At 28.4% G+C, this 16,642-nt stretch overlaps 1 protein-coding gene and 1 long non-coding RNA gene across 4 annotated transcripts in view; one reads left to right on the forward strand and one right to left on the reverse strand.

Annotated features, from left to right (window-relative positions):
- Positions 1 to 16,642, reverse strand: part of LOC113393037 (protein tramtrack, beta isoform-like) — a 338,507-nt gene that overhangs the window by 32,393 nt on the left and 289,472 nt on the right. The gene's annotated exons all lie outside the window — the stretch shown is intronic.
- LOC113393039 (uncharacterized) lies at positions 1,865 to 9,895 on the forward strand. Its single transcript, XR_003368459.2, has 4 exons — positions 1,865 to 2,209; positions 8,094 to 8,428; positions 8,756 to 9,048; positions 9,600 to 9,895. It is a non-coding gene; the product is annotated as an uncharacterized LOC113393039 (long non-coding RNA).

Here is a 16,642-nt window from a genome sequence, read left to right on the forward strand (position 1 = left end):
ATGAAGAGGCAGCTCGTCTTTAATGCGGCTGACAGTAAAACCCATACTAAAAACACTGGCGAAACTTGTCATATAAGGAAAAAGTATTATACCATATATATCCAGTAAACTTTTCCTCCTCTTTCTCTTGTATAGGGTTTATATAACTTTTTTTTTTTTTGTTTTAATTCAAACAGGATTTTTAATTATGTTCATATTATTTAATCATTATTTGTTACAGTGAAAGCCACTTCATTCCAACCTGGTGTTCTACGACACCTGTTTTTTTTTTTATGGAATAATTTATTTGTAAAAGATATTTATTCAAATAACTCACCATAGATCAGGTTCAGTTGCGCTTATTTTGAGCATACCTATAAAAAAACAATTAAACATTAGTTATTTATGTCTAAATATTATTCATAATTCTTTTTTTTTTAAATAAAGGATACACTTTTGTCTATCTCTTTTTGAGGGGGGTTATATTGTCAATAAGTTTATAATATAATTCCAACATGGTTAAAAAAGGATACTGCTATTGCATAATATATTGTATAATGCATATTTTGGAGAACAATGGATTTTCAATTATTGTGTAACAAACATTTTACATGCCATAACTTCACTTTGAACAAAATGCTCCAATATTAGAAAAATATTAATGGCTAGCTGACCATTAGTTGTCTCTGCATTCTAGACATTTATTGAATTCCTTTTGGCTTTAGATACAGATGTGCAGATATAGATAATCAATACACAAATAATTCATTTCAGTGTGCCTAAATAATGTTTGTGATCTAATGTCACATACTTCGATCAAAATTATTGATATTTATAAAATATATTGAGCTATTGAAAGTTATGACATATAAATGTATATTATTTTTAAGAATAGTTGATTTATTGCTAATAATATACATATCAAGCAATAATGAATTTTTAAATTTGTCAAAATGGCTGTACAATTAGTTTTTTTTTCTCCATAACTAGTTAGATCTGTGACTTTATATTTTAAACAATTAGGTAACCTCCGTTAGTTATACAAAAAATATTAGATTATATGGAATGGTCGGTATTCTAACGAGTACACAATATTTGTAATTAGTACCTGATTTCCATGTTCATGTCCTTCCCGCCATTACACTTATCAAGTTATCAACACAAACACACACAATTTATAATCACACTGTAGCACATATAGGAAAACTAAACGTTTTTTATACAATAATACTTAATACCGCAATTAGATTTCGTTTACATAAGAAAACTATAGAAAACCATAATCATTTAAGGTAATATAGTATACAATAACAACACAGGATAATAACCGTTTAATGTTATATTATTACAATTACATACATTTTACTATACAATATTGCGATTTACACCGAATATTTTCAAAATATGTTAAAATAGTATGAAAATAAACAATGTTCAATTTAGGTTATTAAGCGTTAAGAAACGTCAACGATTGGGGATGTGCGTAGTGCTTTGCTACCAAGTGAGTCATTTTACGGTAATAACAAATACAAAAAGATTTTTCATTTCAATATCGAAAAGCAAATGAAATTCTAATTTAATTATTGACACGTGACAACTGGTGCCTAATATTTGCAATTATATATAATTTTCGTAATCCGTATAATGCACTGATACTTAAGTTAAATTTCTAAATCTGATTATATATTCATTGAAATAAGAGTGATTATAATAATTATAATTTATTATAGTACTATTACTGCCACCTACCGCTAAATTCAATATGCAATTAAAATATACAATAATTAATTTAATAAGTATAAAAACACGTTAATTTTAATAATATTAAAAAATAATGTGATTTTGCTTGTATTGTAAAATGTGATAACGGTAACGCAAGCAACGTCACTAGTTGTTTTTGAGAATTGTCAAAAATTGAAAATTTATTATTTACAAATAATATTAAAACACCTTTTTATGTTGTGAAAACTTTTTTTCGATTTATAACATAAATATAAATATCTAATATACCTTATGGCCTATGAGGTTGAAATATAAATGTGATTTAAATTGTGTTTTCTAACCTATATTTGTGTATAACAAATGTTGTAAAGTGCTTTATTACATCTTATTGAAAATGTGAGTGAAAAATTTACAATATGCAATAGTGTTAGTGTGTACTTGTGAAGTAAAGTGCGCGTGGTTACAAATATAACAGTGTTTGGATTACTTACATAAAGGCGGCAGTATGGTAAGTACCTAGACATTAGTTGTACTTATGTTTTTTTAATCGAACGCTATATGTTTTCTGAAATATTATTTTATTACTTCAACTCGATGTAACAAACGTATTATGTATTTAGTACAATAAAATTTTAGGTTTGCTGAAACACATTCTTTAGTACTAATTTAGGCTCTAAATGATATGCTTTTATACAGAAATTTAAAAAAAAATATAGGTTTCAGACACAATTTACATGCCTTACATAAAGTAAGAATACTGTCAAGTTGGTTTTTGTAGTAACAATTAATCTCACAATGAGCATAACTAGTAAAAAGGGATGAGTTCATTCAAATGTTTGTCATTTAAAAACACTGATTATATTTTCTTGCCTTTTCATTTACACTCATATCACCAAAGTCTCTATCACAATATGATATGAATATTTAAAGTAGAAAAAAAGCTTTTCATTCATTCTTTTGTAAATTGTATGGATGCAATATCTAGTAGAATATTTTCTCGTTTAATAACTTTTGTACTTTGAGCAAAATTGTTTACTTCAGATCAAAATTGATTATTAATTGGTATTATATATATTTCACTAATGTTTTGTAATAACCTAAAATAAAATAATGTAAAAATTATTTTGTTATTTTTAATTCAACCTTGATTATTCTCTAACATGAAGTACAATGTAACAATTATGTTAAGTTTACAATTTAAAATTTTAGTAATGTAATATAAAAAATAAGATTGTACATTATACAATACAGTTTCAATATATTGATTTCAAAAACTGATAAAGATATAATTATAATGAATACCATTCGATGCATGTTTTTATTTGTGTGTATGAATAAAAAGCACCTACCAGGTTTTTAAATAAAATAAAAATTACTAAAAAAAAATACCTTTATTACTAAGTAAGTGTAAACAGTAGTTGAGTAAAAGTTATGCTGTTTTTAGTGTATATTATGAATGAAAAAGTTGTCCAGTTAGCAATTAGTTGTTAAACTAATAACTAGTAGCCTCTGCATAGGTCTTATATTTACGAACAGAAATGTCACGTTTACATCTTTGTCATAAAAATGACACATGCTGGTGGTAACTTATGACAAAGATGTAAATGTGCATATTACGTAAATAACTTATTAACATCATTTATGATTTTTTTTTGCATGCATTTTTTGATGAAGCATGCTTTCCTACATTTATTTTAATCCTACATGATGCTGAGATAATGTTGAATTTACATGATTACAACATTGTCCAGTGAAGTACATTTTTTATCCATAAAATGTTTTTGCTTAATATTAATCAATCATAATATTATTTATATGTATTTTGAGCCGAGATGGACCAGTGGTTAGAACGCGTGCATCTTAACCGATGATTTCGGGTTCAAACCCAGGCAGGCACCACTGAATTTTCATGTGCTTAATTTGTGTTTATAATTCATCTCATGCTCGGCGGTGAAGGAAAACATCGTGAGGAAACCTGCATGTGTCTAATTTCAACGAAATTCTGCTACATGTGTATACCACCAACCCGCATTGGAGCAGCGTGGTGGAATATGCTCCATACCTTCTCCTCAAAGTTTATATATTTTGAAATTTATGTTATGTATGTTATGTATGTATTTTAAGCAAATACAAAAAAAACAAATCATTTATGTCTCTTTTATTACCACAAAGTTACTTTTGATCAAAAGAATTTATCAGGGTTTTTTATATGATTTTCTTAATATAGAAGGAAACCATGCAAGATTTTTCTAACATAAATAATTTAAAGAATTATTTTAAATATTAAATAACTTTCAGATCGTATTGAGTACATACCGTCAAGGAAAGGTTATTTATTATTGCTAGATGGTTACACATATTGGAAAGATGCGCGAAACAAATCTGCAATAAATTGGTACTGCTCGAAACGCTATCAAAGATGTTTAGCATTCATCCGGATGGATCGCAATCATAAAGATATTTTAGAAGCTTCAACGCATCACACTCATGATCCTTCTATTTATAGGAAAAACAATTGTGGCAATTATGTTAAAATATAAGAAATCAATTTGAAAATCATATTAACCGACTTCAAAAAAATAGGAGGTATTTAACTTTTTTTTGTTTAGGAACTGATTGTGATATTTTTTTTGTTTGTTGGTTGTTATTTCAGTAAATCTCCAAAGTCCCATTTTATTGCTGAACTTTGTGAACTGCGTTAACTTTGTTGAGTTTTTATTAGGAGTGTACGTTTAGACAAATGTTTGAAGTCGATTTTTATTTTTCTATACATACATGTATTTGGATACTTTTTAATCTTTAAATACTGTAAAAGTGTTTAGCTAGTCAGTAGACTTTTAAATTTAGAATTATTGGAAACAGATCAATGTCTGCAATTTTAATTCTTTATACATAAAAGTATTTGTAAATTTTCTTTTGAGTATATGCAGGATGGAATGTAGTCTACCTGCAAATAAGTGATGTATATATTTTTTATTGAAATAACTAATTGAGAAGAACAAATAGTCCTCAAGTCCTGCACCATATAATAAAACTAATTTTCACTATTTTACAAATTACATTATTTAGTTCTATTTATAACAAACTATTTATTAACTATATATTTAGCCCGGCATATAATAATTATATTGATACATGTAATGAAAATTAGACTTAAAACATATTAATATGATTGAAATACATTCGTTCTGATCTGACGCGTGCGGCGTGGATTGCAGTGGTTCTGGTTATTTATAATAAAATAAAAATATTATTAAACATAGAGCAAAGCCGTCTGAACTTAGACAATTAAATGTGTAATTTATTTCTAAAATAAATATGTGTTGTGTACTAGGTCCCTATTTGTTTTTTTTTTAATAATAATTATAAGTATATTATTACAGCGTTGCATAATCAGCCTCAGATTTATTGCGTCTGTGGCTTCATATCGGTTTCGAAATCGGCAATATATATTTTTGTTATTTAAAAAAGGAATATATTTTAAAAATGCGTTATAGTTAAAACGAACTAAAATTAATACAAATAAATGACTCCGTCTGATGTCGGTACAATCACTTAAGTATTTCGACCATTTTAGCTTCTATCATTATACTAGGAGTACACGCAGGGCCGGATATAGTGGTCTGATATAAAAACGTTTAGTAAATATATATGGATATAGTAAAATACAAGAATTATACTCGATTTTACTGCAGTAGTTGTAACAATGGATGTTCTTCCCTAAATCCGAAATCTGTATGAATAAGCACGCGAGTCCAAGTTTCATGCTTTTTTCAATATCACATACATTTAATATAGTATATTCTATGTAGGACATTGCTAACAATACTGCTAGCATCACATGCGCATACATTTCACGTGATGGTCGTTCGCTAGTTGCTATACCTACAATGAAGATACCTAAATATGTACTACGCAAAATATGAAATTAGATTTTATTGCAAAAAAAACTTATGAGAAATTAATAAACATAATAGTGGAAGTATTTGAATCATATTGGCAAACCAGCTGATTATATTTGAGACATTTCGAGGTATTCTCTGGATGCTCTCTATTAAATTTTTAGACGACTTGCAAAATAGACAAAAAATATTTCTAAATTTAATAAATAATACAATTGATAACTTTCTTTATTTATTATTAAACTAAGGAAATTTATTATTAAACTAACACCGTAATATTACTGGAATAATGAAGCTGGTTGCAGTGCGTTGGATTATTGGATATTATATACGTCTAAATGGTATAATATAGGTATTAAAAAACTACCCTTTCAATAAAATCTGTGAACCTCATCTCTATGTAGTATAAAACAAAGTCTTTTCCTGTCGTCTCTACGCTTTGATCTTTTAAACTACGCAACGGATTTAGCTTTTATATTAACGGATTTAGATTGATTCATGAGGAAAACACATATAAAATGTATATTACAGAAGAGAAAAGACGAAAATTTCTAGCCGGAAAAAACAAGATTTCTGCATATATTTAAGATTTTGTCTTTAATAAAATATTCAAATTCAAGGAAGGAAATAGTTTAGCAATAAGACTTGTCACATTAGAGTAGAAACATTATTTTTTAATTTACAAGCATGAATACGGGCAAACGTGCCACCAGATGGTTCTCACCATCAGATATTAGCATAATTCAATTAAGTCTTCGCTTAGAAGCAGAGTTGTAACATATATAGTATATCAACAGTTGTATTCCTAATTATATTAATATTCTCATTATAAAAGTGAACAAAGTTTTCTCTTTGTGTGTACGTTGTATATTTTATGAGGATGAAATAAAGCAAAACTCTTTATTTTATCATAGAATTATAAGTAGAGAAGCAAGACAAGATTATCATTGCGGTCTTATCGCTTAGAAAGCGACCTCTTCCAGACTACATTCACAGAAGTTAACACACTAAGAAATTATTTATGAAATAAATAAGTAAAATATACAATAACATCATATTTATTAATAGCGTAAGCCGATTTTTGTCCCAGTGATTATGGGACGATAGCTGCACATAAAGAATCGGTTATGACCTCATTTTAAAGAGCTCCAGCCGTAGATGTGCAGAAAATTATAGAGGATTCTTGATTGAAATTTACAAAATTATTACGATTTAACAAAGATTTAATTTTGGAGAGCGGAAAAAAGTTACTGGCTGGGTAGAGAGCAGCCTATCGTTGCCTAAAAAAAAACAAAATATAAAATGCGGGCGACCCACTAGTATAATATAAATATCTTATCTATATTAAATACTGTACATAAATTACATCTCGTTATTTCTATGCTTATAGCGATCGTAATAATGATGTTTATAATATTTCCAGATTTAAACTATACATTAATACCATCACTACGTGGAAAACTTTTGCTAATGTATAATGGATATACTTTTTCTCAGAACAATCGTTCGAAACAATCATATTATTGTTCGAAAAAAGATAGTCAGTGTAAGTGCAAGATTAAATTGGGTTCAGACGGGAAAATATTATTTATCCAAGGTTTTCATAATCATAGTCCTCCAAAATACGTAATAGCCTCCAATGGGACCTATCTTAAGCTCTCGTCTTAAGGAAAATGTCTAAGGCGACCTTCAGACAATACATTATAACGGATATTGGGAAAATTTCAAGACGAACTAAATATGATATTATATTGTACCTATTTTTATTGTTATTTATTGTTCGAATAGAATCGAAATTGTAAAAAAAATCTTTATTAAAATACAGGGGGGCTCCTATTTTATCTGTATATATAAATAGTTTTATATACAGTAAGTCATAGTAGATATTTATTTTAAAATATCATTTTTAAACAATAATAAAGATCTTAAAAAGTACGTCGGTCTTCTGTTTAATTTAAAAATATCCTCGAAATATAATTAAAAATTTAAATAAATAAGAAATTGCTATTTTGTTCTTAATTTTTAGATTATAAATTACTTCGAACAAGGAAAGGTGGACATCTGCTTATGTTTAATGGCTACACGTATTCAAAACACAGTAGATCTTCGAACTACTATTGTTCGAAAAAGGACCAAGGATGCAAAGCTAGAGTGAAGTTGGATCATTTGGGCAGAATCATTAGTTATGACTACGTGACGCATCAGCATCCACCCCCGCAATATGCTGTGACATCTTCGGGAGAGTACTTTAAGATTTCGTCATAAAATGTAAATATTTTGTATTAATGACACAAGTATAACAATGAAGTACGATATATATTTCGATTGTGCAGTGAAGTATTAAAAACATAATTTACGGCGATAATAATTTATTTTTTATTTAGTCACAATTTTTTCCTTGACACAAAATTAAGGATGTATGGCATATCACCATCGTCTTTAAAAAAATAAAAAGTTCTAAAAAAATATGAAAAAAGGCATATATTTCAGGTGATTATTGTTACCAATTTATTAAAACGAGACACGGTGGAAATTTGCTGATGGTAAACGGATACATTTACTCGAAACGTAACAATACTACAAACTATTATTGTTCGAAGAAAGACCAAGGTTGTAAAGTCAGTGTCAAGTTTGTCGTGAATGGAAGATTGATATTTAAACGTTCACTCATTCATCAACATCCTCCATCAAAATATCACGTCACGGAATCAGGATTATACATAAAGTCTTTATACATAATGTCTTCATGATAGTGATTTTGCAATTATTATATTGTACATACATATTATATAATTGCCAAAAAAATTAGGCCAAATTATAAAAAAGTGAGTATTTAATTTACCTTTTGATGCTAGAAGATTACTTAAATTTCAATTGATATCATAGTTCAAATGACACTAATATTTCTTAACACTTGCTGGGTCAATGAACACCTAGAGACGTCATAAAAATTACCTAGATATTGAGTATAGTGTAATGTGTCCCTGAAAGGGTGAAATACTATAAGACCAATTTCACATACTTCTTGAAACAAATGTCGTTATTATTATCATTATTTAGGTAACGAAATTTTATCTTACGTCATATAGGAATAATTCATTTAAAGTTTTAAAAAATCGCAACCAATGTTTACAAATACATATTTTTTTCAGCACGCTATAAATGTAAGTTTATAAAGACAAAGCATTCTTCGTTATTAATGTTGAACGGTTACACGTACGCGAAAAATTCCAAGAGTTCCATCTACTACTGTTCAAAGAAAAATAAAGGCTGTAAGGCAAGATTAAAAATAGATAAAAGTGGTTTTGTAATAAATAAAACGGAGGATTTGAAGCATTTACACCCCCCTCCACAATATTATCAAATGGCCTCTGGAGAATATTTGAAGATATCGTCATGAACATCGACCGTTGTGGTGAAAAGTTCGGGATTTACATTTATAAATGTATGTTCAGCGATATTAAATTATATTCTTTATTGTAACATATGTGTCTTTCATTTCATTTCTCAAAAATGGCTTTGGATGTAATGGATTTTTATAAAAGTTAATAAATCAAAAGTTAAATTTTCAAAAATTTTGGACGTAAAAAAATCGTTTAAATATCAGGATCTATCAGAAACAGGCTACACATTTGCCTATAGTTCTAGATAGTTGGTGTACCAGCTGGTATTATAAACAATCTTATAGATTACGTTACCATTTTTTTTCAATCTGGTATAATGAAAATATATAATTCTCTGATATGATGACTCAACTAATAAAACCTATGAAATTGTTACATAACAAAGGAAGGTTCCATTGTTGTTAGAAACGACTTTTTACATCAGTTTCTTCACATATAAAAGAACCATCTTCCTTCAATGAAATCGCTTTAATTAATGAGTTGGTAATAAATGTGATTATCGTAAGCTAATAATCATTAAAATATTGAATTTTAATCGAGTTTTATTTGAAATTAAAATAAATTATGATTATTTAAATATATTTAATTTCAGAAAAGTTTGATTACAAGTTTATTCAAACCAGGACAGCTAATCTGTTGATGTTCAATAATTATACCTATGCAAAAGATAATAGATCAAGCAATTATTACTGTTCGAAGAGAGCGAAAGGGTGCAAAGCGAGGGTGAAACTGCAAGAGAATGGGATTATAGTGAGGAGTAACGAGTATTTAGTACATCACCACCCTCCCCCGAAGTACGTGCAATGTTCAGATGGACTTTACATAAAAATACACCCTTGAATTGATTGTATGTGATATGTAAATCATATAACTTTTTTAATTTATTTGATAATTTGTACAAGTATTATTAAATTAAATGTTAAATCGTTATTTAAGTAGTATTACTTTATATATCATGTATTAATTAGATTTATTAAATGTGTTTCGTATTTCGCAGATAAAATGTAGTGTGTTTAATATTTTGTTTAACTCGACTCAATAAAGGATCTACGTAATATGGCTGTGTTTTTTGTGTGCATGTTACGCGATATTTTCGCTAATTTTAATTTGTTTAATTTAGTGAATAAGCTTCTGGATAGTTCCATTTCAACTTAATATAATCTACGCGTATTTGTGCAATAAATGTGAAAACTAATAGATTTGTCATTTCTTTCTTGTGGCAGTGCATTGAGAAGGCCGATCCATATTTCCTTCCTTCTTCCTTAACAGCCTGTAAATTTCCCTCAGCTCGGCTAAGGCCTCGTCTTACTTTTGAGGATTCTCCTTCTAGGTTTGGAGCATATTCCACCACGCTGCTCCAATGCGGGTTGGTGAAATAAACATGTGGCAGAATTTCGTTGAAATTAGCCAAATGCAGGTTTACTCACGATATTTTCCTTCACCGCCCAGTGGAGATGAATTATAATAATACACAAATTAAGCACATGAAAATTCAGTGATGCTTGCCGGGGTTTGAACCCGCAATAATCGGTTAAGATGCACGAGTTCTAACCACTGGGCCATCTCGGTTCAACCCATATTTAAAAACACTTATTTAATTAAAAAAAAAATCTAACTACGTTTGATATGATATTTTAAATAAATAATAAAATATTACTTGCTTGCAACACATTTAGACATTAAATAACAGATGCAAATAGTCTCTTCAAAATTGAATAAGCGTAACTTTTTGGGCGGTCGGAAATGAATATCATATTACGTACTTTGAGCAGGTTTTTTTTAAGAAATAAAAATATAGTAATATAGGTTAGATTTGAGGATATAAACATGTTTTAACCTTAAAACTACAGTTGATTATTGTTATTGAAAAACTGTTAAGTATGTAAAATATATATTACAAAAAGAAATATATATATTTTTATGCTGTATGTAGACGGGCAAATGGCACACCTGGTAGAAGTGGTCACCTCTGCCCATAGACATTGGCGCCGTGTGGAATTTTAAATGTCGCTAACATGGCCAATGCACCGCCAACCTTAGGAACTGAGGTGCTACATCTCTTGTGTCTTTAGGTACACTGACTCATTCACAATTCGCAACAAAACTAAACTAAGTCAATACTTACTGCTTGACGGTAGTATTTATGATGAAAGCCCTACCACCAAGTAAATAATAGTCGATAATAAATAATTACACAATATGATTGACAATATTTGTTTGAAGGAAAAGTATAATCAAATATTAAGTGAGATTTTAGGTAGAGTAAAAATTAAAATTAGATTTTATTAAGTATTTGTGGCATAATATTCTTTGTGTTATGATCGCCTTCAACCGGTTGAAGGCGATCGGTCCGTTCATCACGATCAGATGTCAACATCAATTTTTATACGTATGAATGGATTTACTTATAAATAAAATGCTATTTTTAATTTAATAATAAAATAAATAATGTTGAATTTCAATTGTTTTCTTTTATTTAAGGTCTACAAAAATAATGACGTAATACGTATATTTTGTAGTTTTTTTTTGGTACAAGGTTTTCTGCGACGACCAAAATAAGCTCCACAACCCAAACCAAGTTGGTGACTATACTAGACTATACAGAATAGAAAAAATTATAATGAATGATATGAATTTTGATTTTCGTTTCAGATTTTAAATTTATTCAAACGAGAAAATCTTATCTGCTGATGCTGAACGGTTATACTTATGGGAAGCATAATACAACAAAGAATTATTACTGTACAATGATAAGGAAAGGATGCAAGGCGCGAGTGAAGTTAGACGAGAACTTCCTCGTAGTCAAAAATATTGAGAACTTAGTTCATAACCATCCTCCACCGAAGTACATAATAGATTCAGATGGGATTTACTTAAAAATACAGACTTGAAATGTTATTTTAATTGTACGGACAAAAAGGGAATAAATATTTATAGGATTATGTAATTTATTAAATGAAATTTGAATGTTTTAGACAAAAAAAATTATTAAATTAATTCATTGAATTATGTGGATATACGTATAGCTATTGTTAATTTTGAATCTAGATTACTTAAGTGTGATCTCCAATGATATTTATGGCATAAGTTGTGTCTTGTGCTACAATCAGTATTAAAAAAGAGACCATATTCGTGTTGCAATCACTTCATCAATATTAAATTCATGATTTACATGACTGCCTCGAAATTAATAACATATCCTATTGTTAAGTTGTCGGTGCCGCAAATTACGAATTGTGTGTTCATAAGCACTGGATGTCCAAAAATAAAGTACCATTAGAATCCAAAATGACGACATCCAGTTTTCTATAATTACGAAGGCAGATTAATAGAATATATTTTCTTAAAAACAACAGTCATGCATAGTTTAAAATAAAAATTTCTACGGTTGTAAAATTGCATTGAAAACTAATATCTTCGATCAATGATTAAAAGAAAAATTAAAAGCATTGCTTAAGTCAGTGCTGTCAAATCTGAATCATAATTAATCATAGGTCCTAAGATAGTACAGAGTCCTGAATGAGTCTTTTTTTGACTTCCTAGGATTTCTAGGACAATTTTGACTATTAGTATTAAATGTGTTCGTAACATATTTAAAACGAAACCTTGTTATTGTTTCGAATTTCGAAACATAAAATTACAAATTTCAACGACAACTAAACTAAAATTCCTGTCTACGACATGACTAAATCATAAACCGAAATTCTCGCAATTTCTTAACTATTACGAGAAACTAACAAATTGTTGAAAAATTAATATTTTTAGAGAAGATTATTGTCGTTAAGTTATTTAAAAAGTTTACCATATTTTCGTAAGCAGTACATAATTATTTTGATTTCAAATCCTTTACTACCACATTTGTAATGTTATTCCATAATTTAAGTAATTATTCATAACGTTTAACGATTTTAGATTGCTGGTAATGTATGTATGTAACTGTTTACATATTTTTGTTAAATAGCTTATCCATAACCTGCATAGCGTGTTCACAAACATGTATGTATATTATATTAGTTTTATTTACTGACAAAAATAACTTCAAAATCTATTAGATGGCTAGTACAACTGTGTCAAAAATACTGTAAGTTAAAAATATAAAGGTCCTGATGACGGTTTTTATAGGGGCGTTAACGTTATTCTGTTTTTCTCATACTGTTTTCTCTATACAGTTGGTCTGCGGGAAGCATTTGTTAAATTTGTTTGTCACTTTTGTTAAATTGTTAAAGTATTGAAATTAAATAATAAAGTACCATGAGCAATTTATAAAAATAACAAATTGCGTTAATAAATGTTTAAAATGGTGTGGTATGTTTTGAAGTGGTATTTTTTTTTATTACTATGTAGCTACCTATCGTGTTTCATTCCGTTCAATATAATATATTTTACAATTGTATATATATTCATATTTTAGTATGTGTAGGTCATATATATATTTGGTGCTCGTGACTTTATTTGTTTTTAAAAACACACATTAAATATAATATTTTTTTTTAAAAATGTTTTTTTTTATTTTCCTCAACTATTGTATTAGTATTCATATATGTTTATATCGTAAGTTATTTCAAATCATATACATATATTATACCCAAAATAATTTGGCGCTTAACTAGCGTAAATACACGAATATAAATATTGAAGAAAAATTATTCTAATGTACATAATACATATATTTAGCGCACATATTTTATAAAAAATCAAACAAGACTGTCTGTTGGCCCGTCTGTCTGTTACGCTCGAACAACTGAATAGATTTTTTTTATGAAGCAAACTTGCACCCAAAAGTCGTAGTAACTTTTTAATACCTAAAAACTACGACTGACCCCCACACGCGGCCGTTAGTAATTTTATATTCTGAATACCATTATCAAAACCCAGATGGCGTCGATAATATCTCACAGCCAGAACCTCACAACTTTGAATTATATAATATGGTTTCTGTTTTTATTTCAGACTTTGATTATAAATTTATTCAAACAAGAAAATCGGTTTTGCTGATGCTGAATAGCTATACGTACGGAAAGCATAACACAACGAAGAACTATTATTGTTCGATGCGAGGGAAAGGATGCAAAGCGAAGGTGAAATTGGATGAGAATTTCATTGTAGTTAAAAATATTGAAAACTTAGTTCACAACCATCCTCCGCCGAAATACGTAAAAAGTTCAGATGGCATACACTTAAAAATACAGCCTTGATGTGTGTTTCAGTTAGAACAATTTAAAATACATATCTGATCGTTTTAATAATTCTCTATGGACATTAGTGTTGTTATGAATACAGAATTGTATTCTCCTAAAACTACTAATGTACATGCAATATATGCAATGCATGCGTGATGATAGCATATCAAATTACTATATCATCATATATAAATCTTGAAATATATATTTGAGTGTATGTCCCTTGTCTTTGCTTTTTGCTGATATTTCCCTGACAAAAACTTTAAGAGGAGTGATTTTGAATCGATTAAATTTGTTGTTGACAAAATTATGCTTTATGAATATCACGCTATTTCTTTTTTGTAAGAGTCACCGTTTTGAATTTTTGTGTTGTGAACTATATTGTATACGATTTTATTTGAAAACTTTTATAGTTAGTTAGGTTCTTATGTTTTATAGTTTTCTAAGAAACTAACATATTACTGATAATTAGAATTGTTAGAAAAGTTGATTTGTGTTAAGTATTTAGTGATCCCAGGTTTACGTTAACAAGTAATTATTTTAAGTTTGTGTAAACTACTCATTTGTTTTTTTTTTAGTTATTTAAAATAGGTCCAGTATCGCGTATATATGTACATTTTCAGTGTAAGAAATATTAACTGCTCCTTACAATTATGTTGAGCTAAGGTTTAGGTCTCCCCTCTCCTTTCCAACCGGAACACACAATATAGAGAATTGATATTTTGCGGTAGAATATGGTAACATTTGGTGGCACTTAGGCCCTTCTACCAAGTAACTTTTCGGTGATCGCCGACAATGTTTAATCCTTCTTGATTATTGTTTAAGTGGGGGCATTTTCTAGATTCATGGTTATATAGTTTTGTTAACTTTTCTGTATCTTGATTGCAAGCATACTTTAAATTTCCTTGTGAAGTTAATTTTATATCATTTTAATCATACAGTATTATTATTCTTATTTTCCATTATTAAGAACGAAGTTTTTGATCTCTTTATATTTTGCAAATGTCTATGCGCTGCAGATTAATAAACTTACATATCTTAATCAGGATTATTGATAAATATTATAACTGTTAACGTGATTGTTATTCTGATAACCGGTCAGCCGGTTGTGTATTGTTAAAATTGTTACAATATTTAAAGTAAAAACTATGTACCTAATAAATATTTGTGCATTATATATAAGAATAACAATTTATAGAGCAATATATTTTTTTAATTAAAGCTTGATTCTTGTAGCACGTTACTTGTATGTGTTTTTTTTTTCATTGATTTTTATATTTACTTAGTATATATACATTATGTACACAAAAATAAGTGCAGAAGTATTATTTTTTTATTTATGTTAGTTTTCTCTGGTTACTGAAACAATTAAAACCAGGTTTACTAATCTCACTAAATATGGAACGGTTATCGCCTATTGCGTCATCGGCTGCCATCGACCAATGATCATTCAGATAAAAGTCATATTAGTTAATCTGATTTGTTTTAGTAGAGAAATGTTTTCAGTTTAATTTGCCAAATTGATACAGTTTATTTCGTTATTTTGCACGTATTATGAAGACTATTTTCGTAAAAAATAACCTTCTATCTGTTCTGAAAATAATTCGTAGAGAGTCACATAGTAAACTATGTATTTAGTATAAGTACAATATATATGACTATGACAAAATTACTTCGTCAAAATTTATGTTAGAACTATTCTTTAAAATAAATTTAATTAACGAAAGAGCACCATATATTAATGATAGAATTGGAATTAGTAATAATTATAGTACTTCTAGATTTTTTTAGATAAGAATAATAAAAACAAAATCGATATAAAGACGCGGCAATTGCGACTTTACTTATATATGATTTCAGGAAACAATGAGTATATGTTTATACCGACCCGTAGTGGTAAATATTTGCTTATGTTGGAAGGCTTCACCTATTCTCAAATGAAGCAAAGCAAAAACTACTATTGTTCCAAGAAAGACTCGGGTTGTAAAGCCAGAGTTAAATTGCAAGCAGACGGGAAAATTTCACCACTGTCAATTACCACTCACAGTCACTCACCACCCAAGTATTTGATTACAACAGATGGACATTATGTTAAAATTCACAATTAAGATTTTTGTACTATTTTTGTAAAGTTTGTGACATGTAAGAAAAATATTTGAAATGCTTCTGATACTCTGATTAAATCATGCTATTTATTTTTGTCTAAGCAATTTAATCTAATATTTAAGAAACTACATTCACAATTGTGGGATTCAGCCTTACATTACCTTGATGCATACATATAGATGTGTGTTGTTTGAAAAAACTGATCCAATAAATGTTTTTTTAAACTTAATTTGTATTTTGGATTTAAATTGTACTGATTTTAAAATCTATGTGTTAATGTAAACAAAAGTGTTGGTTGTATATTTTGTTTTCAGAATTGTTTGATGATAGCAAACGTGTTCACAAAATA

Source organism: Vanessa tameamea, chromosome 12, assembly GCF_037043105.1.
Source record: "Vanessa tameamea isolate UH-Manoa-2023 chromosome 12, ilVanTame1 primary haplotype, whole genome shotgun sequence".
NCBI classification, from domain to species: domain Eukaryota; kingdom Metazoa; phylum Arthropoda; class Insecta; order Lepidoptera; family Nymphalidae; genus Vanessa; species Vanessa tameamea.